Source organism: Catharus ustulatus, chromosome 4, assembly GCF_009819885.2.
Source record: "Catharus ustulatus isolate bCatUst1 chromosome 4, bCatUst1.pri.v2, whole genome shotgun sequence".
NCBI lineage: Eukaryota > Metazoa > Chordata > Aves > Passeriformes > Turdidae > Catharus > Catharus ustulatus.
In genome coordinates, this window is record NC_046224.1 from 46,458,660 (window position 1) to 46,469,019 (window position 10,360).

Genomic DNA, 10,360 nt, shown 5'->3' on the forward strand with positions numbered 1-10,360 from the left:
TAGCAGTTTTTTCATATAATCCCATGATTGAAGAATTAATGAACCTGACAGGCCACATCTCAGTAAGGTAAGAAATCAGACTATTTTTTTTCCAGTGTCAAGTCAGTGTCATTTTGGGAAGTAGCCATATTTGGGATCAGTTTTCTGAGTTTTCTGAGTTACTCCTTCAAGAGAAAAAAGGGAGACGAAGCAGCCCATAATTAATATAAGCATAAACATGTTTTGATTTGTTTCAAGATCTCTTCCTTCTGTCAACTCCAAGCGCTATCAGATGGAGTTAGCTATAGCCATGAGATAATTTTCATAATTTCTTTTGCCTATACATCATGTAAGTTATATTTTTCAAAAATATTTTCTTAAATTTGACAAAGCTTCTTCTGGCTCAAGAGTAATACAGGGGTTTTGTTGCTGTTTTGGCACTGAGATTTCTTTGTTGCATTAAAGAATGAAGTAAACCCCGCAGGACTGAAGGTTAATGATGGAATTGTATGTTCACTCTACCAGTTCTATGTCTTTTTTTTATTTTAATGAATTTCTACTGAGTGTCATACCTTTGAAGTAATTTAGGGTGTTTCCTTGTAACTAATACAACTTATGTTTTAAGTAGCTATTTTAATGTGTTTGTAGAAAGTAATTTTCTATATTGCATCAGATGGAGAACTATTAAGTCCCAATGACTAGTTGAAGCCCTGGATTTGAAAAAAAGGCTTAAAAATCTTGTTTAGCAAAAGTTTACTTCTCTGTAAAAACAACAGATGATCTGTATGCACCTGAAGGTTACCATTTTTAAGACTACCAGACAAAACCAGTAATAATGATTTGTATGTCTGGTAGGTATTGGTATTTTTGAACCTTCTGCTTTTCAGATAAGCAGATGGGAAATGGATGAATGCTGTGAAGCTCTGTGGAAACATATGAAGCATAAGGAAACATAAATAAAGTGGTGTAAACCAATGTGTTTAGCTAGCCTCCAATTTTAATTCCCACAAACACTAAAGATTGGTAACATATACTGATTAAGGCTCAAAGGCAATAGTTAATCCATAAAGGAAGGTAAATTATGTGGAACTGGGATTTTTATTTTAAATTGAAAATATGTAATTGTTCGCAATTAAAACCCTAGTAATATTCAAGTCAAAATCCCAAAGCTGAGAAATGCCAAAGTATCTTTTTGCATTGCCATGTGGTTGTCCTTGCTTATGTATAAGTGGAAACAGTACCTTTTTATTTTTAAGACTGGTCAAGAACTGAGACAATTGGGGTGCTTCTTACGCCTATTTCACTTTAGTATGACAGAAAGTTACGGATATTTGATTTTGTAACCCATGGAGCAGCAGAAAATTTCACAAATGCTTTCTATCACTTATGTCATGTGAAAGTTGCTCACAAAACACTGCAGAAAAATATTGAAACTACTGGTACTGCAAGGTCAGTCTGGATCAAGAAAGAAGAACTACATTTTTCCTGCTTTACTTTCATAGTTACAGAGATTTTTTCACCTTTACCTGGGATTTAGTGTTGTGTCATGTTTTTCTAACCTGATGGTAGCAAATCAGACTGTGCTACTTCTACCAATATGTGAGTACAGGAATGGAAAAAAGAATTTCAAGAAGAGTTTTCAATTGTCCTCAAACCGACCTTTACTTTTGTATGTGAAAATTAATTGAACATGAGCTTTTTCCCACTTTATTTTTTTTTCCTTTTCTTTTTTTTTCTTTTTTTTTTCCATAGCTGGAATTTAGTCATGCTGTTATTTGAGTTTTTATGAACACTGTCTGTTCCTGAATTTCACCTAATGTCCAGTCAAGTTACCAGAATGTCTATGAATGCTTGCTTTTATCATTTAACTTCAAGCTCCATATTTTATCCACCAAACCAGTGAAGTTGTTTGTTATATTTCTCCTTGCAAATTACTGCTAAGCCATTTGAGAAATGTGATTTTTGGTGGATTTAGTGCTTCTTCAGAAAAGAAGATATCACTCTAAAATCTATTGAGAAATAAAATACTGACTGATGTAACACATTTCTCTCTTCTTGTGATACTAATATTTAAATCTAAACAATTTCCTTGTCATATCTTACTGAAGCTTTTCACTCATCATGTGACTTTCTATCCTGTCTGTGTGAATAAAATTTTAAGGTGGCCCACAACTTAGAAAATCATGTAGTTGTGCAATCCATTATAGAATCAATTTTCATGGCTACTAGTTTGGCAATACTCTTTGCTCTGAAGACTTTCCCTCCTGCTTCTTAAGAGGATGAGGTTTGATTCTGTGAAAGGCAGAAAATGTAAAGGGATTTTGTCATCTAAAAGCTGTGAAATTCATAGGATGTGTCTGTATTCAAGTCCATATAAGAAGAATATGAGGTTAAACATTTAAAAATAGTATTATGCAAAATATAAAACCAAAGATGTAGAAATAATGTTGCTGTAGCCACTTATTTTCCTCATGAAAGATAAAGAGAACTATTACTCGACCCAAATTCTCATTTTTAAATATTAAAATATTAAATATATATATATATATACACATATATATATAATATTACACTAAAAGGAAAAACAGACCAAACCATAAAAAATATACGCATTCGAAACAGATTGCAAGTATATCGTGAGAGTCCTCTGATCTCACTTCATGAGTGCTGGTAGTAGCAACTGTTATCTTTGAATCCATGAGAAATACTTTTGTGTGTGAAGTCACATTTACCCTACCTAGCTGCTTTCTGTAGCATATTCCTGTCTAAAGAGGGAAGGGAGAAAACCACAGGTGCACCATAACTGCAACTTTACCTTATGAAATATATTCTGTTTTCCCTATGGATGAATGGCTCCTTGGAATAGAAAGATCTGGAATGTGCATTAAGTTGCAGATTGAAAAGGATCAGTTCATAGTAAATTCAGCATTGCCACATTTCCCATAGATCTGTATATAAATATCAATAGCTATCAGTGGATCTCTTAAATGTTTGTAACTTCTTCATGACTTTTGATAAGAAAGCCTAGTATTCAAAATTGGACAGATACTTGATAAGCTTTTCCATTTCCTTTTTGCAAGGGTTTCATTTCCTTTACTCATTTTTTTTGTGTGTGTGTTTTGAAGGTTTCAAGGTCACAGATTCTCTTAAAGAGATACTCCTCTTAAAAATAGATTTGCAAAAGCTAAGAAAATCACTTCAGCAAATTTTGGACTAACCTGATGGAATGCAAATGCATATTTTTCAAGACAAAACCAAAAAATTCTTTGCCAACAGGTATTCTATTTGATGTCTAAATGTCAAGAATTGATATACAGCTGTAGCTCAGATTTACAAAAGCACATCTGCAGCTGTTTGATCTTTGTAGGAAAGGGGAAATTGAAAGTCACCTGATGCAACTTGAAAAACTACCATGATTTCATACATTTAGACAGGGATCATCTCTTTTCCAATAATAGCAGCTTTTGAGCATTGTGCAGGCTGAAAATTTGGATCCACTTGTCTGTGAAAAACAGTTTTTTTTGCAGCAATGTGGTCTCTTTGCAGAGCAAAAATGTCGTACAAAGAGATAAAAAAAATTCTTAACATAGTGGATGCGAGTGTTCTGAATACACATAGGTATTTTTCATTTTTGGGTTACAAATTCTTTATGATAGTGAACAGAATCTCCTAATAAATGTCAAGAAATCACATGGCTGCCATATAATTTAGTGGTTAACAGCACAAAATGGTCATAAAACATAATGGTTCTCTTCATTTTCATAGTTATTACTGGTAAAATATCTGAAACATAACCAAACTGATAACTTCATATTAATAGATTCAGAACTGTTGTTATACTGTGTACTTTCACTCTCCATGGTAACCATTAATAGAATGTATAACTATTAAAGAAAAAGTGTAATTAATTGAATTAAGAATCAAAATTAAGAACCAGAAGTAATAGTTTATTGATGTATCAATATCATCTGTGTCATAAAAATGAGTCATTACTTCTGTGATTAGATGAAGGGAAGATAGGATGTGTTCATGGACTCATATAATGAAAAGTGTAACTGACTTTTATGAGGGATTTTCATCTCTATGGATTCAGATCGTACAGCCTAGATAGCCAGCAGAGTTGGAAAACAAAAGCAGTAATGTAAACACTTCAAAGGAATTTGAATTTGGGTCATGTTCTACTGAACTATGTGATGCTTACTGACTCTTTTCTCCAGAATTTTTTTTCTATATGTTAAATTTTGCTATGTCTTATCTACTCCAAGAAGGTTCAGGTTTTCCATTTCCTCACAATCCATCTGCAGAACAAAAGACATACCATCACACTCGTATCATTTTAGCTCATAATATATCTGAAATATGTAGGGATAAATAAGGTAAAAATAATCACAGTCTCCAATGCTCTCCTTTCTTCTGGCGTGTCTGTTCTTCCACAGTTGTCTTTTCACCTTTGACACCCTTTTCAAGATTTATGTTCTGCAATTTTGCTGTTATGAGTGGCTGTAAATAAACTAGATCAGTATATTACTGTCAGAAAATAACACCTGTCTTGATGACTTATAACTCTCAATTTTTGTTTCCTATAGACATGTTGTACACTGGTCTTCTATGCAAAGACAAACACTTTATAGGTGACCAGCTAATGTTGGAGCCACAGCCACCACTTCAGAGAGCACTGGGAGCATGGAGTTAAACACCTGCTAATTTGACTGGGCTGGTTTGCATCGATTTTGGTTTGCTTTGAGTGCCAGTCACCACTGTCTAACCCTGCTATGAGAGTTACTGATGGTGTTCCCAGTCTCCTCCTAGGCTGCCTCTGTTGGTCTCAGCCAGAGTTCAGTCTCCAGGAGGGGTGGGAGACATTCAGACCTCCTCATCTGCGGCAGGCAGACACCTGCCCTGTGGTGCCTTCAGGACCCAGATGAGGCAGGCAGGCATCCACTGCTGGTCCCTGTGTTTGCTGCAAGAGCTCTTGTCTGAAGGTTTTGATAATGAGGGAGCTACAGGGGTGACTTCTGTGAGAAACTGCCAGAAGATTCCCCCATGGACAACAAAGCCAATTCCAGCCAGCTCCAGGATGGACCTGCTGCTGGCCAAGGCTGAGCCCATCAACAATGGCCCTAGTGCCTCTGGGATAACAGATTTAATAAAGAGAGGAACTGCTGGAAGAGCAGCCAGAAAGAGGAGGGAGAACATGTGAGAGGAGCAGCTCTGCAGACACCAAGATCAGTGCAGAAGGAGGAGCAGGAGGTGCTCCAGCCACTGGAGCAGAGATCCAACTGCAGCCCGTGGTGCAGCCCATGGAAAGGCAGGATGTGACCCTCTGGTCTGTGGAGGTCCATGGAGGAACAGAGATCCAACTGCAGCCTGTGGGGGACCCCACACTGGAGCATGGAGAGCCTGAAGGGGGCTGTGGCCCCGTGGAGACCTGTGCTGGAGCAGGGTCCTGGCAGGAGCTGTGCCCCATGGAGACAGAGCCCGCACTGAGCAGCTTGCTGGCAGGACTGGTGGTCCCATGCAGGACCCACTCTGGAGCAGTGTGTTCCTGAAGGACTGCACTCAGAGGGAGGAGAAGAGCTGCAACCCCTGGGAAGGATTTACATTTGGAAAGTTTGTGTCTCCTGTTGAAGGGACCTCCGCACTGGAGCAGAGGAAGAGTGTGAGGAGTCCACCCCTTGAAAAGGAAAGAACAGCAAAGACAATGTGTGGTGGATTGACCACAACCTTGATTCCTCATTCCCCTGCTTGACTGGGGAGAAGGAAATAGACAGAATTTGGATTTAAGTTAAATCTGGGAATAAGAGGGAGTAAGGGTCGACAGTTTCAGATTTAGTTTTTATTTCTTGTTACCCTACTCTGATTTGCTTGGTAATAGATTACTCTAATTTTCCCAAGGTGAGTCTGTTTTGCCTGTGATGGTAATGATGAAAGATCTCCCCTTGTCCTTTTCTCAGTCCAGGAGCCTTTCATTATATGTAGTCCTCCTTTGAGTACTCTAATAATTTAACACCTTTCTTATATTGTGGTGCCCAAAACTTCACACAATATTCAAGGTGAGGCTGCCCCAGCTCAGAGCAGAGCAGGACAATCCCTTCCCTTGCCCAGCTGTGATGCTGTGCCTGATGCCCTCCAGGACAGGGTTGTCCCTCCTGGCTGCCAGGGCACTGCTGGCTCTGTCCAGCTTGCCATCAACCAGGACCCCTCAGGTCCCTTGCTGCTCTTTGGCCTCTCCTTCCCCAGTCTATGCACATAACCAGGGTTGCCTCATCCCAGGTGCAGAATCTGGCACTTTTCCCTGTTAAACTTCATATGGCTGGTGATTGCCCATCTCTCTGATTTGTCAAAGTCTCTCTGTAGGGTCTCTCTTCTCTCAAGGGAATTGACAGCTCCTCCTAATTTAGTATCATTGGCAAACTTCATATTCTTTTGAATACCAAGTTATATTAAGCGAAAAAGCAAAATTCTGCTTTTGTGATCATCCACAGTGCTTTTATTCTCAACTATAACAAACATTTATCAATGCATTAATCTCCTGTGAATGGAACATAGTATGTTAAAAGGTGAAGTGGATTATTCCTGATACTGAAAAATATTTTCAAGTAATTTTTGAAAGAAGTGCCTTTCACACCTCACCTGCCACAGTTTTTGCAAGTAAAACTAGTAGATTTTAGGTCACATGAATTAATATACTGTGATAGCTATTACAAGTTTTCCTGCTTTGCCATATTTTTCTCTCCAAAATATTTCAGAATGTACCACATTCAGTTGTAAATGTTGATCTCTGTTTAGTCAGAATGATTAAGTGACGGTCATTGCAGCATGACTCATTGCTTCTGAATAGGAACATTTTCACAATATTATCTTTGTTATGAAGTGCAGTTATGATTCACATCATTCCAAGCCTTCTTCAAGTGAGGATAGTTATGATTACATTTGGAATACTTCATGCCACTTGGTGATTTACTGGTAGTGAGCTCAGTTCTTACACTGATAGTTTCTAAAGGAGGAAAATAAAAGAAAGGTTGACTGCAATCCTTAGAGATTGCCAAAACCATATGTTCTCATTAGATAAAATGAACCTCTTTAGAGGAAAATTTTTCAAAAATTCTCTCTTAGAATCTTTCCACAAAGAACAGGAGGTTGCTGACTCATTTGGTCTTGTGCAAGATTCTGACAAAGGCACAGGTTAAAGTCATAGGCAGAGATTCACTTTTCAATGGAGCTCTGATTTTACGTATGTTACTAGCTCTGAAGGAAGATTGCAATAAAAGTTACATAAAACATGTTGCTATCCAAGCTGGTGTTTGAAATAGGACAGCTGAGCTCAGCTTGTGTACCAATATTGGTATTTGGGATGGTGTTCTTGTGTCTGTGTGTGACCTAACCTACCTTTTTGCTATGTTGATCTTGCATGCCATGTTCAGTGTTTCAAAGGTAACTCAATATCTAATCTGACTATTTCTATCCCCTCAAAATGGTGTTCTAATAGTAAAGAGAAATAAAAACTTCTTAATGACTTGTTTTGTAATCATAGGGCCAGCAACATCAACTAAAATATATGTTTTAGACAACCCTAAATAGATTTTTTTGATTAGTCTATGGAAGTAAATAAATGTAACTATACTATCAGTTTTAGAGTATGCTGATCTACACTTTTTTTTTTTTTGCCAAGTAAGAATGTGAGTCTTGAAACACTCAAAACATTCCAGGTGTGCTTGAAGAGGAAATGTTTTGACCTTACCAAAAATCAACATTTCCTCTTTTTCTTCCTCAAAACAAACAGTCACATTGACAGACATCAAGGGAACTGATGAATTTTAAAGATGTCATATTCTCTGAGAGAAAAAGAACTTCTTGTCTGCAATTTTTTGATCGCTACTCCTTCAGATCTTTTAATGCGCACTTTTTAATGTCAGAGAGATGCCTCTGCTTGCCTTATGTAAGGCATGCCTAATAGACAAGTTAGCTATGCATTAGTTCTGCCTTCCACATAATGAGTCAATCAAGAAGGAGGTGTATTTGTCATTTATATGTACCAGAAGGTGTGAGCATGGACTGAAATGTCTTTCTTTCACAGAGTCATGTTCACCTTCTCTTCAGTCCAGTTCCATGTCTCTTAGGCTGTAGCTTAATTTTTGCAAATTTCATACTGGGCACATCTTACTTAACCTCAGCCAAGTAATAGGGAGCTACTTAATCAGACTTCAGCTGCCTCAGACTTCTATGGGAATGAAAAAACTATGTTTCTTCAGCTGTTTCCATGAATTTTAAAAAAATAGTCAAAATTAGCATCCCACCGTTGAACACACAGAAAGACGCCTAATGGTGATGTTGAAGCAATCAAGAAATTCTTTTCCAATGCACTTTGACAGCAGAAAGTCCACAGCTTTTTCAATAGCATTCAATCTACAGAAAACATTTCATCTATGTAGGGCAATAAATACAACTATACCTGCAGCAGTTCTGGACATCTCATTACACAAGAGACAGTGACAGATCGAAAGAAATCCAGGGTAGAAAAACAAAAGTGATAATTCACTTGGAAAGCAGAGTTATGGAAATATTAGAAGGGCTAAATACATACCAGTTAAGCCAAAGAGGAAGTAAATGGAGACAGAATTCCACTGCTATTTGAATAATGCAGAGACAGGAGATGGACATATGGCGTATTTGTTTGCCTGGTCTTGACATAACTATGCTGAGTTAGAGCCACAAATGAAATATTTAGCACAATGCCAGGAAAAGTCCTCAGCTGTGTCACTCAAAGTACTGGGCTGTTATAAACTGGGTATACCATATCAAGGTGCAGAGCTACCAAAAGATGGACTCCGATATGACCAACCAACCCTCTCTGACCTTCAAATCACCCACCACAATTCAGAAGCAAAACAAAGAGCTGCCAAAGCGCACCTACTTAGCTGCATGATGGGGGCAGTTTCCTGCTCACAGAAATTAGTTTCTATGACCTAAGATTTTGATGTGGTTGTTTTCTTAGAACATTTCTACCAGCATGGTAAGGTATGGTAGTGATGTTTTCTTCTATTTATTGAATAAAGCTCCCTTCTCAGGAGAGACTGACAATAACCTAGCACATACGTTTTTATTTTCTGGAGAGCCCTCAAACTCTCATGTACAGAGTAAAAAATCGCATTGTTGGGACATATACAATAACAGAGCAAATATCACTGCATCCTGAAAGTTTATCCCTTCATGTTCCAAAATTTTATTCCTTCCAGTCCAAATGCTAGCTGCACTGAAAAATTCTTCTCAGTACAGAGATTTTGAGAATAGTTTTTTAAGAGGAAGATACTAAATCTACACATTATTCCATCTACACAAGTTATCTAGGAGTCTTTCTGGATCCTGAAAAATTTGGAATCTTTCCCAGGTTAATCTCCAGAGTTCTGGAAAGATCTAATTTTCAAAACTTCGTAATATAGAAAGTATTTGCTGAAGTATAATCAGTACAACATCAATAGGAATACTTTTTTTCTAAAAAAATATTTTAAAATATTTTCTAGTAGCAGCCATTACTTGAAAAGAATTCTGTTCTGATGAAGATGTGATTAATTCCTTCTGTTTTGTTTCTCAGGGAAGAATTTCATAATTTCATATGTCAGAAAGGGAGTCAGAAAGAAAAAGAGCTAAATCCTTCCAATCTTATTTCTGTCATGGGACCAGAAGCACCAGGAGGATAACAATATTCTGATCAGTATTGGTGCTGATTTTTTTCTGCAAGTGCTCTCTCTTTTGTGGGATATGCCAAAGGTAATCAGTAAACATTACAGTGATCCTAGATGAGTTTTGTGTATTAGCTTACCAGGTACAGCATAAATACTACTGATAATTAAAACAATGCCCTGTTCAAATCAGTGGTTTGTATTGGTGGTGGCATTTATTCAAAGTATACAGAAATGTGACTCATTTGTCCTTGCTGAGAAGTTCTACCATGATTATTAATGGTTACTTTAGCATAACAGGAAGTTTAGCTTAAAGGAAACGTATAAATTAAAGCCCAGATATTTAAGGACAATGTCATAATGATAAGAGAATTGCATTTAAAGGCAGGCAGATGGGAGATGCTCAAGGGGGCTGCTCAGCAGGACAGGGTACAAGTGAGTCCTACTTGCACAGACTGGACATCTGTGTCTGGCAGCTCAGCTCTGTCTTTCTAGAAGGAGGCTCTAAGCTAATAAAAACTGCTGCCAACAGCAGCCTACACAAACCCATTTGACTGCCAAGCTGCAACAACATCAGGCTGTGAAGTTGTTTTTCCCTGTTGATGCCAGAATTATGAAGGGACTATCACTTTAATGTCTTTTTTTAATTTTAATTTTTTTCTAACCACAAATTAGCAAATATCTATTTTCGTTTAATTTAC

The 10,360-nt window shown here is 37.5% G+C and overlaps 1 long non-coding RNA gene across 4 annotated transcripts in view; it reads left to right on the plus strand.

Annotated features, from left to right (window-relative positions):
- LOC116995468 overlaps nucleotides 1-6,051 on the plus strand; it is a 75,344-nt gene extending 69,293 nt beyond the window's left edge. For all 4 annotated transcript variants that reach the window (XR_004417737.1, XR_004417736.1, XR_004417738.1 and 1 more), the window contains one exon: nucleotides 4,566-6,051. This is a non-coding gene — a long non-coding RNA (uncharacterized LOC116995468). The remainder of the gene's footprint in view (nucleotides 1-4,565) is intronic.
- Nucleotides 6,052-10,360: the final 4,309 nt, after the last annotated feature.